The sequence below is a fragment of the Eumetopias jubatus genome, unplaced genomic scaffold (assembly GCF_037043125.1).
Source record: "Eumetopias jubatus isolate StellerSeaLion01/CBP00866 unplaced genomic scaffold, mEumJub1_p1.0 scaffold_8, whole genome shotgun sequence".
Lineage (NCBI taxonomy): Eukaryota > Metazoa > Chordata > Mammalia > Carnivora > Otariidae > Eumetopias > Eumetopias jubatus.
In genome coordinates, this window is record NW_028274814.1 from 20,332,029 (window position 1) to 20,341,526 (window position 9,498).

The 9,498-nt window shown below is 36.3% G+C and overlaps 1 pseudogene; it reads left to right on the top strand.

Annotated features, from left to right (window-relative positions):
• Positions 1 to 1,181: 1,181 nt before the first annotated feature.
• On the top strand, positions 1,182 to 1,787 carry LOC114217310 (ferritin light chain pseudogene; annotated as a pseudogene).
• Positions 1,788 to 9,498: the final 7,711 nt, after the last annotated feature.

A 9,498-nucleotide genomic window follows, 5' to 3' on the forward strand; every position in this document is an offset into this window, starting at 1 on the left:
ACTTATCTGAAAGGCAATGTCAGAAACAACTCAAAGGTGGAAGTTTCTGCATCTTGGAGAGGTAAAACCTCAGGAATAGCCAATAATGCTCAAGTCTGCTGTTTGTGTTTTTCTCCCCTCCTGCCTTTAAAAAGCACTCCAAGAGGAACTTTCACTTTTGATCAAATCAAAATAAAGATTTTTAATAAATCATCTAAATGAAAGAGATAAGATGAGTGGGAAATTTACATTGTCAAAGAGATCACATGATCATATGTAAAAAGACCTATACTTCCATAATAAATTATTGCTTAAAACAAAAATAAATACTGAACTCCTATACGATACTCTTTCTTTTAAATGGTGAAAGTCTTCTTCATTGCCAAATCTCAGGAAGGGAATATAATGCACTGGTAAAAATCATGGGCACAGGTGTCCAACTGCCCGCTTGTTTACTGCTCCTGTGGATCCGGTGACCTTGTATGTATCATTTAACACTGACAGACTCTTATCTGTAATATGGTGCCTTCTTATAGGTTTGTGGTGGAAATTAAAAGGAATTTATGCAAAGTATCAAGCACATTTTATGTATCTCGTATATTTTATACTTTCTTATTAGTTATGGCTTGCTGTTTTTACACAAAGAACTGTGTAACATAGACCCTACTGTCCACTCTTGCTTTCTTGTCTTTAGTGGGAAAAGTGGCATGTCATCATCTCTATGCTAATTCAGATAAAAGATCTGATGCAGGTGAGAATGTAAGGAAAGATGCAGAAACAAATTGATGTTAGGCAATATTTCCCTGTGAGGCTACATAGGTTTGCAATGTTTGCATTTGGCTTTAAAACTGCAAGAAGAGATGGCATGGATATCATGAGATAGAATCTCCTTTTCCTGGTAGTTAGGAAGACCTTGTAGAATTTCTAGTCACAGTAGAGTCAAGCACACGGTAAAAGGGTGTTACTAAACATTTTCTGGGGCATCTCCAATACACAGTGCATTCAGGATTAGATCAGAAACAACGTAACTTTCTCAATTTGGATCTAAATCACTGTAGTACAAGCAGTGCGCCCAGCAGTCCTGCAGATCTGTCTCTTGCTTCAACAGTGTTTGGATGGAACAGACCCAGGGACGCCCCTCCAACCAGCCAATGACCACCCCCCAACCTCTTTTCCAGTCGCAACCTTGGGAGCCATCTTCTTGGCCACCCGCTGCCTCTGGGACCAGCCAACAGCCAATTTCGAGCTTACCTTACCACCAATCAACCATGAGCTCCTCCCAGATTCGTCAGAATTATTCCACCGAGGTGGAGGCCGCCGTCAACCGCCTGGTCAACATGCATCTGCGGGCCTCCTACACCTACCTCTCTCTGGGCTTCTATTTCGACCGTGACGATGTGGCTCTGGAAGGTGTGGGCCACTTCTTCCGCGAGTTGGCTGAGGAGAAGTGCGAGGGCGCTGAGCGTCTCTTGAAGATGCAAAACCAGCGTGGCGGCCGCGCCCTCTTCCAGGATATCCAGAAGCCATCCCAAGATGAGTGGGGGAAAACCCTGGACGCCATGGAAGCTGCCCTGGTTCTGGAGAAGAGCCTGAACCAGGCCCTTTTGGATCTGCATGCCCTGGGTTCTGCCCACGCAGACCCCCATCTCTGTGACTTCCTGGAGAACCACTTCCTAGATGAGGAGGTGAAACTCATCAAGAAGATGGGCGACCACCTGACTAACCTCCGCAGGCTGGCCGGCCCCCAGGCTGGGCTGGGCGAGTATCTCTTCGAGAGGCTCACTCTTAAGCACCACTAGGAGCCTCTGGAGACCAGCAGCATTTGAGGGGGCCCCTCTGACAGTCCCCTGGTACCAGAGCTTGTGCCTTAGGCTGTCCCTGCAGCCGCGAGGCAGCTTTTTTTTTTAAGATTTTATTTATTTATTTATTTGAGAGAGAGAATGAGATAGAGAGCATGAAAGGGGGGAGGGTCAGAGGGAGAAGTAGACTCCCCACTGAGCAGGGAGCCCTATGTGGGACTCGATTCTGGGACTCCAGGATCATGACCTGAGCCGAAGGCAGTCACTTAACCAACTGAGCCACCCAGGCGCCCACGAGGCAGCTTTTTAACCACCCTGGTGCCCTCTCCCAAGCCGCGGACTTAAGTGGAAACAATAAAGCTTTTTGCAGCAATCAGTCAATCAATCAATCAATAAATCACTGTAATACAAAAAGGAAGCAAAGATATAAAGTATCAAACATAATGTTTTAGGTTATGCTCTCCTAGACTCATCTACCTTTCTTCCCTTACAATTTGATCCAACCAGGTGGACACATGCTCAGAGACAGGAAGAATCGTGCTCAGAGACAGTAAGAATTGTGTAATATAGACCCTACTGTCCACCCTTGCTTTCTTGTCTTTTGTGGGAAAAGTGGCATATCATCATCTCTATGCTAATATGAGAAGCTTCACTCCTCACTGGCAATGAAGATGAAGGTATATTGGCCCATAGCTACTCTCAGCTGTGATTACTGCCAAGTTGAAAAAACTGGTGTGAAAGAATGGAGATGACAAAAACAAGAGATTATGATGAAGTCCTAGCGGTGGTAGAGTTTCTGTTTCCTATTATCCCTATTTTTCCCAGAATAAGGTTGCTTGTGGTTTAAGTTCATGAATTATTCCTACAACCTTCTCATAAATTCTTATAGTGCCCTCAGTCCAACCTGTCACCTGCCATGTTGCTTAGTTGGCAGACGCCATTAAAAAATAAAAGATGTTTAAACCTTAAAATCACCTACTATTTATTGAATTTCTACTATTGCATTCCTGGCACCACTGCTGGGATCTTTTATAAATTATCTTATTTAGTCTTCACAGAAATCTCATACAGTGTTGTAGAGCAGAAACTTGGGTACAAAGCGACTAAATGACTTACACAGGTACTAAGTGAAAGAATAATGTTTCGCATTCCTATCTGTGTAACTCTAAAGCCCATTATTATTGAGACTACTGGTAGTAAGGATATCAAGTATAGATATTTTTAATCTATTGCACTCACTGAAGCTCTCCAAAACCCACAAAAAATCTAAAAATAAAACATTGTCTTCTATGAAAGTAGGGTATAGTCATAATTTCAACACAGAAAGAAATACTGTCTTCCAAATTTAGTGCAATTTGGAGCAAATTAAGGGAGAGCACAAGAGATAATTTAAGTAGCAGATGTAGATATTTCTAAAAGTAAATCACATGCTCCTGAAAGTTTCAAACAATATTTAATTTTCTTGGAACAACAAAGTCTAGGGCTATGGAAAAACCAAAGACAAAGAAGGACATTCCTATAAAAACTTAGTTTGATCCCATGAAAAACAAAAGTTAGCAGAACTAAAAGAAGAAATGGACTAATCCACAATCAAATTAGAATTGCAAACTTAACTCATTTCTCTCAAGGGTTGACAAAAAGGGCAGAAAAAAATCAGAAAGAACATAGAAGTTTTAATCAACACAACTTCCAACCTTGACTTAATTGGCATATATGTAGCACATCACCCAGCAATTATGATTTACGTCCTTTACAAATATGTATTAAACGTCTCCAAAAAATTACATGCTGTAACAAAAAGAAAAGTTTAATACATTACAATGATTGAAATAATTCAGAAACTGTTCTCTAATTGTACTGAAATTAAGCTAGAAATCAGTAACAAAAACATAACTAAAATTTCCAAGCTACCTAGAAATTACATAAAAATTCTTAAGATAGCATATGGAAATTAATATAAAAAGGGTCTCTCCAAAATCTTCCATTCAAGTATTCTTTGCATAGTTATAAAATATCTACATATTAGGCAATAAAGTAAAGAAGTTCTAAAAAGAAGAAATATGATTGGTCACATTCTATAAAAAGAATAAAATATAGAAAATAGTCAAATATGTAAGAAAATAATCCTGGGACACTGAAATTTGATTTGATTAAAACTTTGGGTTAAAGGAAGAAAGAAAAATGCAACTGCATTTTTCCCTTATACGTTTTATTTTTTTTATTGAAGTGGACTTGGCAAACAATGTTACATTAGTTTCAGGTATAAAACATAGTGATTCAACATTTGTATACATTATGAAGTAATCACCAAGATAAATGTAGCTACCGTGTGTCACTATACAAAGCTGTTACATATTATTAACTATATTCTGGAAGCTGTACATTTTATCCCCTGTGTTATTTATTTTATAACTGGAACTCTGCACCTTGTAATCCCCTTCCTCTATCTTGCCCATCCCCCTACTACCCTTCCCTCTGGAAGCCACCAGATTGTTCTCTGTATCAATGAGTCTATTTCTGTTTTGTTTTGTCTGTTTGTTTCTTTTGTTTTTTGGATTCTACCTGTAAGTGAAATAGTATATTTGTCTTTGTCTGACTTCTTTTACTTAGCATAATATCCTCTAGGGCCATCCATGTTGTTGCAAATGGCTAGATTTCATTTTATCATGACTAATATTCCATTTGTATACATACACACATACATATACCACATCTTTCTTTTATTTATTATTGATGGATACTTAGGTTACTTCCATGTCTTGGCTATTGTAAATAGTGATGCCATGAACGTATGGGTGCATATATCTTTTTGAATTAGTGTTTTTGTTTTCTTCAGATAAATACCCAGAAATGGAATTGCTAGATCATATGATTTTTCATTTCTATTTTTCTTTTTTTGAGAAAACTCCATACTGTTTTTCATAGTGGCTAAACCATTTTCCATTTCCACTAACAGTGTACAAGGGTTCCATTTCTCCACATCCTCACCAACACTTCTTCTTTCATACCTTTTTGATGATATCCACTCTGACAGGTGTTAGGTAATATATCATTGTGTTTTTGATTTACATTTCCCCAATGATTGATGATGTTGAGCATGTTTTCATATGTTTGTTGGCCATTTGTATGTCATCCTTGGAAAAATGTATATTCATGTTCTCTGACCATTTTTTAATTGGATAATTTGGTTTTTTAATATTGAGTTGTGTGTTTTTATATATTTTGGATATTAACCTCTTATCAGTTATACAATTTGCAAATATTTTCTCCCATTCAGTTTGTTTGGTTGATGGTTTCCTTTGCTGTGCAGAAACTTTTTAATTTCTTAAGTCCCATTTGTTTATTTTGGCTTTTGTTGCTTTTTTCTGAGGAGATAGTTCAAAAACATGATTACATAGACTGATGTATGAGAGATTACTGCCTATGTTTTCTAAGAGTGGTTTTATGGTTGTATTTAAGTTTTTAATCAATTTTGAGTTTATTTTTCTATATGGTGTAAAAAAAAAGTGGTCCAGTTTGTTTTGCATGTAGTTGCCCAGTATGGCCAGCACCATTTATTGAAGAGACTGTCTTTTTCCCACTGTATGTTCTTTCCTACTTGGTCTTAAATGTCCATTATGCATGGATTTATTTTTGGGCTCACTTTTCTGTTCTATTGATCTATGTGTCTGTTTCATGCCAATACCACTCTGTTTTGTAATATAGTTTGAAATCATCAAGTGTGATATTTCCTTCTTTGTTCTTCTTGGTCAAAATTTTTGGCCATTCAGGGTCTTTTGCGGTTCCATACAAATTTTAAGATCGTTTATTCCATTTGAATGAAAAATGCCACTGGAATTTTCATGGGGATTGCATTTCATCTGTAGATTGCTTTGGATAGTATGGCTATTTTAACAATACTATTTTTTCCAGTCCATGAGCATGGTATATCTCCATTTATTTGTATCATCTTCAATTTCTTTTATCAATGTGTTGTATTTTCAGAGTACAGGGCTTTCACCTCCTTGGTTAAATTTATTCTTGGTATTTTATTCTTTTTGATGTAATTGTGAATGGAATTATTTTCTTAATTTCTCTTACAGTTCATTTTTAGTATATTAGAAATGCCAGATTTCTTTATATGAATTTTGTATCCTGCAACTTTATTGAATTCATTTGTTTTAATGTTTGATTTTTTTTTTTTTTGGTGAAGTCTTTAGGCTTTTTTATATATAGTATCACGTCATTTGTAAATAGTGACAGTTTTACTTCTTCACTTCCAATTTGGAATCCTTTTATTTATTTTTCTTGTCTGATTGCTATGGCTAGGACTTCCAGTACTATTGAATAAAAGTGGCAAGAGTGGGCACTTTTGCCTTATTCCTGACCTTAGAGTAGAGATATTCAGTTTTTCCAAAATTGAATATGATGTTAGCAGTGGGTTCATCATACATGGCTTTTATTATGTTGCAGCATCTTTGTTCTATACCCAGTTTGTTGAGAGTTTTTATCATACATGGATGTTGAATTTTTTTCAAATGCTTTTCTTGCATCTATTGATATTATAATATGATTTTTATCCTTCTTTTTGTTACTATAGCGTAGTATGTTGATAGGTTTGTGAACATTGAGCCATCCTTACAATCCCAGGATAAATCCTACTTGGTCATGTTGTATGATCCTTTTACTGTGTTGTTAGATTTGGTTTGCTTATATTTTGTTGAAGATTTTTGTATCAATGTTCATCAGAGATATTAGCCTTTATTTTTTTGTAGTGTCTTTGTCTGGTTTTGGTATCAAGGTAATTAATAGTTTAGGAAGGCTAGGTATTAATTCTTCTATAAATATGTGGTAGAATTCACCTGTAAAGCCATCTGGTGCTGGACTTTACTTTGTTGGGAGTTTTTTGTTGAATAATTCAATTTCATTACTAGTAATTAGTCTGTTTAGACTTTCTGTTTATTGATTCAGTCTTGGAAGATTTTATGTTTCTAGGAATTTATTCATTTATTCTAGACTGTCCCATTTCTTGGCATGCAATTGTTTGTACTAGTCTCTTAGGATTCTTTATATTTCTGTGGTATCAGTTGTAACTTCTCTTTTATTTCTGATTTTATTTATTTGGGCCCTCTCTTTTTTTCTCTTAATGAGTATGGCTAAAGGTTTTATCAATTTCATTTATCTTTTCATAGAACCAGTTTTATGAAAAGTTAGTTTTATTTATCTTTTCTATTTTTTTTTAGTCTCTATTTAATTTTTTTCCAGTATGATCTTTATTATTTCCTTTCTTCTAGTAACTTTGGACTTAGTTTGTTCTTCATTTTCTAGTTCCTTTAGGTGTAAAATTAGATTGTTTATTTGAGATTTTTCTTGCTTTTCAGGTGGGCCTGTTTCACTGTAAACTTCCCTCTTCCTTTCTTTGCTGCATCCCATAGGTTTTGGGAACTTTTTTCATTTTCAGTTGTTTCAAGTGTTTTTTTTTTATTTCTTTGTTGATCCATTGATTATTTAGTAACATGTTTAGCCTTCATATGTTTATGTTTTTTCCAGCTTTCTTCTTTAAAACTGATTTATAGTGTCATACCATTGTGGTCAGAAAAGATGCTTGATATGACTTCAACCTTCTTTAATATATTGACACTTGTGTTTCTAATATGTTACTTATCCTAAAGAATGTTTCATATGCACTTAAAAAGAATGTGTATTCTGCTGGTTTGGGATGGAATGAACTGTATTTATTAAATCCATCTTGTCTTCATGTGTCAGTTAAGGCCAATGTATTATTTTCTGTCTAGATAATCTACTTTTGTAAGTATGGTGTTAAAAAGTCCCCTACTACCATGGTATTGTTGTCAATTTTCCCTATATGTCTATTAATATTTGTTTTGTGTTGAGATGCCCCTATGTTGTGTGCCTAGATATTTACAAATTTTATATCCTCTTGTTGGATTGATCCCTTTATCATTATGTGGTGTTCATCATTATCTTTTATTACAGTCTTTGTTTTAAAGTAATTTTTGTCTGATATGAGTATTGTTATCCCAACTTACCTTTCATTTTCATTCACATGGAGTATGTTTTCCCACCCCTTCACTTTCAGTCAGTCTATGTGTGTCTTTAGATCTGAAGTTAGTCTCTTACAGGCAGAATATATATGGATATTTTTTATCCATTCAACCACTCCATAGATCTTGATTATAGCATTTCATACACTTACATTTAGAATAACTATTGATGGATATGTACTTATTGCCATTTTTTACTGTTTTCTGGTTGCTTTTTGTAACTTCTTCTCTTTCTTTGTTCTTGTTTTGTTGTCTTCCCTTGTGACCAGGTAACTTTCCTTAGTGTTATGTCTGTCCTTTATCTTTATTTTTTATTTATCTCTTTATTTATCTCTTACAGATATTTGGTTTGTGGTTACCATGAGGTTCATATATAATATCCTATGTATACAGCAGTCTATTAGAAGTTGATGATCACTTAAGTCCAAATGCATTGTAAAAGTACTGCATTTTTACTACCCCCCCAAGTGTTTTATATTTTAACATCATATTTAACATCTTTTTTAAAAAATTTTATTTATTTGTCAAAGAGAGAGAGCAAGCACAAGCAGGGGAAGCGGCAGGCAGAGGGAGAAGCAGACTCCCTGCTGAGCAAGGAGCCCAATGTGGGACTCCATCCCAGGACCTTGGGATCATGACCTGAGCCAAAGGCAGACACTTAACTGGCTGAGCCACCCAGGTATCCCCATATTTTACATCTTATTTTTGTATATCCCTTGGCTAATTATTGTAGGTTTAGACTTTTATCTTTTAACCTACATACTAGCTACGTAGGTGGTTGATCCACTACCTTGACTATTTGTTTACCTTTATCAGTAAGATTTTTTCATTCTTATTTCTAGTTATGGCCTTTACTTTCAATTTAAAGAAGTCTCTCCAACATTTCTTTTTTTTTTTTAAAGATTTTATTTATTTATTTGACAGAGAGAGACACAGCGAGAGAGGGAACACAAGCAGGAGGAGTGGGAGAGGGAGAAGCGAAGCAGGCTTCCCGCAAAGCAGGGAGCCCGACGCGGGGCTCGATCCCAAGACCCCGGGATCATGACCCGAGCCAAAGGCAGACCCCCAACGACTGAGCCACCCAGGCACCCCTCCAACATTTCTTGTAAGGCCAAATTGTTGTTGAATTTCTTTAGCTTTTGTTTGTCTAAACCCCTTATCACTGAGTGCTAAGTTTTCTGGGTAGTGTATTCTTAGTTGTAAGTTTTTTTCTTTCAGCATTTTGAATCTATTGTGCCACTTCTGGCATTTAAAGTTTCTGCTGATAAATTAGCTGACAGATTTATGGAGTTCTCTTGTATGTAACTAGCTGCTTTTCCTTTATTACTTTTAAGATTTTCTCTGTCTCTTAACTGTTGACAGTCTGATTGTAATGTGTCTTAATGTATATTTTTTGGATTTAAAATATGTGGCATTTTTTTTTAGAATTTTATTTATTTGAGAGACAGAGTGAGTGAGAGAGAGAGCATGAGTGGGGGGAGGAGCAGAGGGAGAGGAAGAAGCAGACTCCCCACTGAGCAGAGAGACCAATGCGGGGCTTGATACCGGGACTCCAGGATCATCACCTGAGTGAAAGGCAGACACCCAACAGACTGAGCCACCCAGGCGCCCCAATATGTGGCATTCTCTGTGATTCCTGGACTTGGATGTCTATTTCTTTTGCCAAGTTAGAGAAA